Genomic DNA, 6,997 nt, shown 5'->3' with positions numbered 1-6,997 from the left:
GTAAATAATCTTTATCAAGTTGTGGAATTCCCTTCATTTCTAATTTTTTGGGAGCTTTTACCATGAATGGTACTGGATGTTGTGATGTGCTTTTTATGCATCAATTGACAGGAAATTATAATTTGCCTTCTTTAAACTGCTGATATGGTAGATTACACAGATTGAAATACTGAAATATAATTAACACACAATGAAAGTCACACTTTTTAAAGGTGTGGAATTTCATGGTTCATGTATTCACTAGGTTTTGAACCATCGCCAATTACTCAGCATACTTTCATCACCCCCAAAATAAAATCCTTACGCTTCAGCAGTTACCTCCTTTCACCTCACTCCCTAGTTCCTGGCAACCATTAATCTACTTTCTGATTTTTATATATTTGCCTATTTTGGATATTTATACAAATAAAACCAAACAGTATAGGGCCTTTTATGACTGACTTCTTTTACTTAGCATAATGCTTTCATCTCTGTGGTAATATATATCAGTATGTCACTCGTTCCATTGTAGTAATATATCACATTTTGTTTATTCATTCATCAGTTGATAATTTTTAGATTGCCTCCACTTTTTGGCCTCTATGAATAATGCTGGAATGAACATAAGTTTTCTATTGATGGACATTTAAATATTATACCAACTCTAAATGTAAGAAGGATATCCTACTTGATGATTTAAGGTTCTTCTTACATATTGCTAGATTAGGGTGTTTTTGTTTGTTTGTTTGTTTTTGTATCTTGGTGAGATTTTTGTGTTGATGTTCATTAGAGATTTGGGTCTGCAGTGTTTTGTTTCCTTTGCGTTGTCATTAGTTTTGGTAGCTATATTAGCCTCATAATATGATTGCAAAGTATGCCCTCCTCTTCTGTTTTTCTGGAAAACATTGTATAAAACTGATCTTACCATTTAACTATTTAGTGTAATTCTCCAGTGAAATCATAAAATTCTGGAGATTTCTTTTATATTTATGAGTTCAATGCCCTTAATTATTTTAGAAATATTCAAATTGTCTATTTCATCTTTATGAACTTTGGTATTTTTGTAGTTTTTAACAAATTGATTTTTTTCTTCCAAGTTTTTGAATTTATGAACATAAAATTGTAGCATTCTCCTTTTAATGGCTGAAGGATCTGTGCTAGCTTGTTTCATTGTTGATACCGACGATTTCTGTGTTCTCTGTTAGTCTTGCTAACATTTTATCATTTTGTGCTGGCTGGTGTGGCTCAGTGGATTGAGTGCTGGCCTGTGAACCAAAAGGTCACTGGTTCAATTCCCAGTTAGGGTACATGTCTGGGTTGTGGGCCAGGTCTCCAGTTAGGGATGTGCAAGAGGCAACTGATCGATGTACCTCTCGCACATCCACCTTTCTCTCCCTCTCTTTTCCCTTCCTTATCCCTCGCTCAATAAATAAATAAATAAGAATTTCCTTTAAAGGTTTATCAATTTTGTTAATTATTTTTGAAAAAAGAGTTTCTTGCATTGATTTTCTTCTCTAATGCTTTCCTATTTTCAATGCCATTTATTTCTGCTATATATTAGCTCCTGTTTTCTGCTTCTTAGGGTCTATTTTGCTCTTTTTCTTTTCTTTTTGAGATAGGAAATTACATCATTGATTTAAGACTTTTTTATTTTATTAAATTTATTGAGGTGACAATAAAATTACATAAGCTTCAAGTAAAGAACTATATAGTATATCATTTGTATATTGTGTTGTGTGTAAAGACTTTTCTTCTTTTCTAATATGAGCATTTAGTGCCATAAATTACTCTCTCTACTCTGCTTTAGCTGTGTCCCACAAATTTTGATGTTGCATTTTAATTTTTATTCAGTTTAATGTATTTTATTTTCCCTTGAGACTTTCTCACTTACCTATAAATTGCTTAGAATTGTGTTGTTTAATTTCCAGGCATTTAGAGATTTTCTGTTCTCTCTCTGTTATTGATTTCCAGTTTGATTCTCTCATGGACAGAGAGCATACTGCATATGATTTCAATTATTCTAAATTTGTTTTACAGCTCAGGATATGGTCTATGTATGTGAATATTCCATGGGCACTTGAAAAGAATCTCTTTTCTGCTGTTCTGTGGAGCAGTCTATGAGTATCCGTTAGATTCTGTTGGCTGATGGTATTATTAAGGTCTATATTTTTGCTGACTTTCTGTCTAGTGGTTCCATCAGTTACTGAGAAATGGATGTTGGAGGCCCCAATTATAATTGTGCATTTTTTATTTCTTCTATAGGCTTTATCAGTTTTTTGCTTTTTGATTTGTTTTCCACATATTTTGAAGCTCTGCCGTTTGGTACATACACATTTAGAATTGCTGTGTCATTTTCGCAGACTGATCCTCATGTAAATGAACATTATCAGGCTCTGTGCTATGAAGTGTGATAGTCACAGGCAGTCTGTCATCAGAGGATACATGCAATTCTAACTAAATATTATAAATTTGTAAAAGAGGTTTTTCCAAGTTTTTTTAATAGACTATTTTTAGGTTCACAGCAAACTATCAGTTTTAGGTTCACAGCAAAACAGCAGAAAGTACAGGGAGCACCTTTCTGTGCCTTGACTCCACCCATGCACAGCCTCCCGCACTACCAACATCTTACAACAGCAACGTACAATTGTTACAATCTATGAGGCTAAGTGAACACCTCATTATCATCCAGAGCCTATGGTTTATAGCAGGGTTCAGTCTTTGTACTGTATATTTTATGAGTGGACACATATGTATGACATGTATCTATCATTACAGTTATACACAGAATAGTTTCACTGCCCTCAAAATCCTCTTTGATCTACCTGTTTATCCTTCCCTCCCCCTTAATCCCTGGCAACTGCTGGTCATTTTACTGTTTCCTTACAAACCAGAGACTTTTAAAAATATACATTTTATTGATTATGCCACTAATGGTGCCCCAGTATTCCCCCTTTGCCCCCTTCCACCCAGTACCCCCATTCCCTCCAGCAGTCCCCTCTTCCTTAGTTCATGTCCATGAATCATGCATGTAAGTTATTTGGCTTCTCCATTTCCTATACTGTTCTTAACATCCCCATCTATTTTGTACCTACCAATTTATATTTCTTTTTTAAAAGATTTTACTTACTTATTTATTTATAGAAAGGAAGGGAGGGAGGAAGAGAGGGAGAGAATCATCAATGTGTGGCTGTCTCTCACACATCTCCCTAGTGGGGACCTGGCCTGCAACCCAGACAAGTGCCCTGACTGGAAATTGAACCAGTGACCCTTTGATTCACCGGCTGGCACTCAACCCACTGAGGCATACCAGTCAGGGCCCAATTTTTACTTCTTAATCATTGCACCTTTTTCTTCATTCTCCTCCATCCCCCTCCCAACTGATAACCCTCCAAATGATCTCTGTATCTATGATTCTGTTTCTGTTCTGCTTGTTTGCTTAGTTTGTTTTTTAGATACAGTTGTTGATAGTTGTGAATTTGTTGCCCTGTTAATGTCCATAGTTTTGATCTTCTTTTTCTTATGTAATTCCCTTTAACATTTCATATAATAATGACTTGGTGATGATGAACGCCTCTAGTTTTGTGTTGTCTAGGAAGCTCTTTATTGGCCCTCCCATTCTCAATGATAGCTTTGAGAAATAATCTAGGTTGTAGGTCCTTGCTTTTCGTCATTTTCAATACTTCTTGTCAGTCCCTTCTGGCCTGCAAAATTTATTTGGAAAATCAGCTAAGAGACTTATGGGAACTCCTTTGTAGGTAACTACCTGCTTTTCTCTTGCTGCTTTTATAATTATCTCTTTATCTTTAAACTTTGACATTTTAATGATGATGTGTCGTGGTGTGGTCATTTTTGCATACATCTTGTTTGGGACTCTTTGGGCTTCCTGGACTTGTATGTCTATTTCCTTTTTCCAAATTACAGAATTCCTTTTTCTTTCATTATTTTTTCAAATAAACTTTCAATTTCTGGTTCTTTCTCTTCTTTCTGGCACCCCTATGATTTGGATGATAGTATGTTTGGAGATGTCCCAGAGGCTCCTTACACTATATTCGTTTTTTAAAATTATTTTTTCTTCTTGCTGTTCTGATCTAATACTTTTTTCTTCTTTATGTTCCAAATCATCAACTTAATTCTCGGCTTCATCCCCTCCACTGTTGGTTCTCTGTAGATTTTTATTTCACTTAATGTAACCTTCATTTCTGCCTGGGTCTTTTTTTGCTATTGAAGTACTCAATGAGTTCCTGGAACATACTGATAGCAAGTGTTTTGAAGTCTGCATCTGATAGGTTGCTTCTCTCCATGTTTTAGTTCTTTTTCTGAGTTTTGTTCTGTTCTTTCACTTGGACCATATTTCTTTGTCTCCTCATTTTTGCAGCCTCCATGAGTTTGTTTCTGTGTATTAGGTAGAGCTGCTTTGACTTCCTGTCTTAGTAGCATGTCCTATTGTAGAAAAGCACACCTGTAAGTTGTATGGGGTGAAGCCTCAGGTAATTGCCAGGGTGGGACAATCCATGTCACTGCTCTGTGGCTCTGTGTAGGGTAGGGTTTGGAAAGGGGGCAATGCCACTGCCTGGCCTCTGCAGTTTTGCCCAGGAGGAAGATGTCTCCCACACTGATGACAGTCACTTCACTTTCTCCCCATATGCCACTGATGCCTTTGCAGCTGTTGCCCTGGTGCTGAATCCCAGAGGGAGTGGGTCTGTGTAAGTGTTAAGTTCATTGCAGGCCCTTTAATAGGAGTCTTCTGTGAGTCCTGCAGTTTCTTCTGCCACCCCAACCTCCACTGGTTTTTACAACCAGAAGTTATGGGGATTTAACTTCCTGGCACTGGAACCCTGGGCTGGGTGGTCTGGTCTAGGCCTGGGATCTCTTGCTCCTGAGGTATCCCTCCTGATTTTTATTCACCACAACGTGGATGTGGGAGCACCCATTCTGCATTTCCATGCCTCTATATGCCTCTAGATCTTTCTGTGCCTCTCGGCAGGTCTCCACCCTTCCCCACACATCTGCTCCCCTCCACCCATCTGCACGAATGTGGCTTCCTTAAATCCTTGGTTGCCGGACTTCCACACAGCTTGATTTTCTGACACTTCTGGGTGATGTTTGTTTTGCAGTCTAGTTGTAATTTTTCTGTAGTTGCGCAGAGACAAGGCGTGTTTACCTATGCATCCATCTTGACCAGAAGAAAACCAGCTATTTTTAACCAAACACATTATATTAATTAAGATAGGTTAACTGCTGTAATAAATGTACTAAAAATATATAATACTTCAACTCGATAAAAATATTTCTGTCTTACAAAAAGTCTAGAACAGGTATATCCACTTGTGGCTCCTTTCGTCATGTAGCTCTGCCATCTTTAACATGTGTCTCCTGTGGTCATCATATTCATCCATGTCACAGATGGGGAAGGATGTAGAAGAAAATGTGCAAGGGATTTTTAAGGGTTGGGAATTGGTGTACAATTGGTAAAGCCAGTCTTATGGCTACTCCCAGTTGCAATGTAGGCCAGGAAATGTAGTCTAGCTGTGTGCTCAGGAAGTAGATGAAAGGGGTTAGTGAACATGTAGCCACTCTGCGTCACGATTCTATGGAGCCAAAGGGATCAATGGACAGGCTTTAGTGGGCTGATTAGGCATTCAGAAGATAGATGCAAAATGTTGCCTTCATGTGGGTTTTCCTGGGGAGGGGGAAAGAAGGCCTGGTTGTTGTATTGAATAGGAAAGTAGTATAGTGGCTAAAGTCACATTTAAGCTGAGGCTTTAAAATTGGTAGAGACGGTCAGGGTAGAGATAGAGGAATGAAGAGTGTTTCTAGGAACATGCAGAACGCAATGAACTGGGCAGAGGAGAGCCATATTCAAGGCCTTGAGACACAACAAGTGTGTGCAGAATATGAATGCGTGCGTGCAGAAGGCCTCTAGGGCTAAGGCTAGGAGTCGAAGAGGAAGAATGGTATAAAATGAGAGGCTAAAGTGGTAGATAGGGCCCAGATACAGAAGACCATTTATAAGTTATGTTAAGAAACTGAGATGTCATCTGAGGATAATAAAAAGGGTTTTAAGAAGGGAAGTGGAAGGAGTAAACTTGAATTAAAATTATTCCAGCTGCAGAATGGAAAATAAGTTGGAAGAGAGCAAGACTAGATGTAAGAATATTGTTTGGTGGGCTACTGTAACAGTTTACAGTCTGGATAACGTGGCCTAGACTATGGTCATGGTGGTAAAGGAGCAGAGAGGTAGACAGATTTCACAGGCAGGACCCACAGGATTTAGTCTTTACACAAGATAGAGGTTAAAGAAGTCCAGAATGTCTACCAGGCTTTTGGTTAAAGAAATTGAATAGATAGTAGTGCTGTCTAATACTGAGCTAAAAAGCAAATTTTAACTGACATTTCAGTTTGGGATGCTGAGCTTATATTGAGGTTTTATTTGAATTGCCAAGTAGAGACATTCATTAAAACACTGGGATTTATAGGTCTAGATGCCAACAGAGAGACCAGGAATGACAATGAAGATCTGGGAATTGCTAACAAATTAACAGAAATCTTGAGCATAGATGAGATTTTTAGGTCAGATAACTGAAATATTGAAAATAGATAAGATTTTTAGGCCCAGAGTATAGAGTAAACAGAAAGCAGAACCAAGACAGATCCTTGATAAATATCCAAAGAGACAGAGACACTAACTTTGTCAAGGAGAACTGAGGCACACACTTGACTGTAGAAGTGGGAAGAAAAGCAGAGGGAAGGCAAAGGAAGAGAGTGCTTTGAGGAGCAGCCAGTTAAGCTGGATAAGGATAAAAAGTGCTCATTGGATTCAGTACAACAGGAGGATAACTCCAGTGAAGCAGCAAGAGCCCAGTGCACTGACAAGTGCAGTAAGGACAGCAGATGGCTATTGGAACAGATGGTTTGGAGCACAGAAGAAATAGTGGTGACGGGGGGATACGTGCCATCAAGGAAGAGTTCCTGTTTGTTAATAAAAGAGAGATTTAACTATTTTTATGTAACAATTTTG

Source organism: Sturnira hondurensis, unplaced genomic scaffold, assembly GCF_014824575.4.
Source record: "Sturnira hondurensis isolate 20B ecotype Veracruz unplaced genomic scaffold, ASM1482457v3 Scaffold0001872, whole genome shotgun sequence".
NCBI classification, from domain to species: domain Eukaryota; kingdom Metazoa; phylum Chordata; class Mammalia; order Chiroptera; family Phyllostomidae; genus Sturnira; species Sturnira hondurensis.
The sequence above is the reverse complement of the archived record's forward strand: the minus strand, read 5'-3'. Positions refer to the sequence as shown.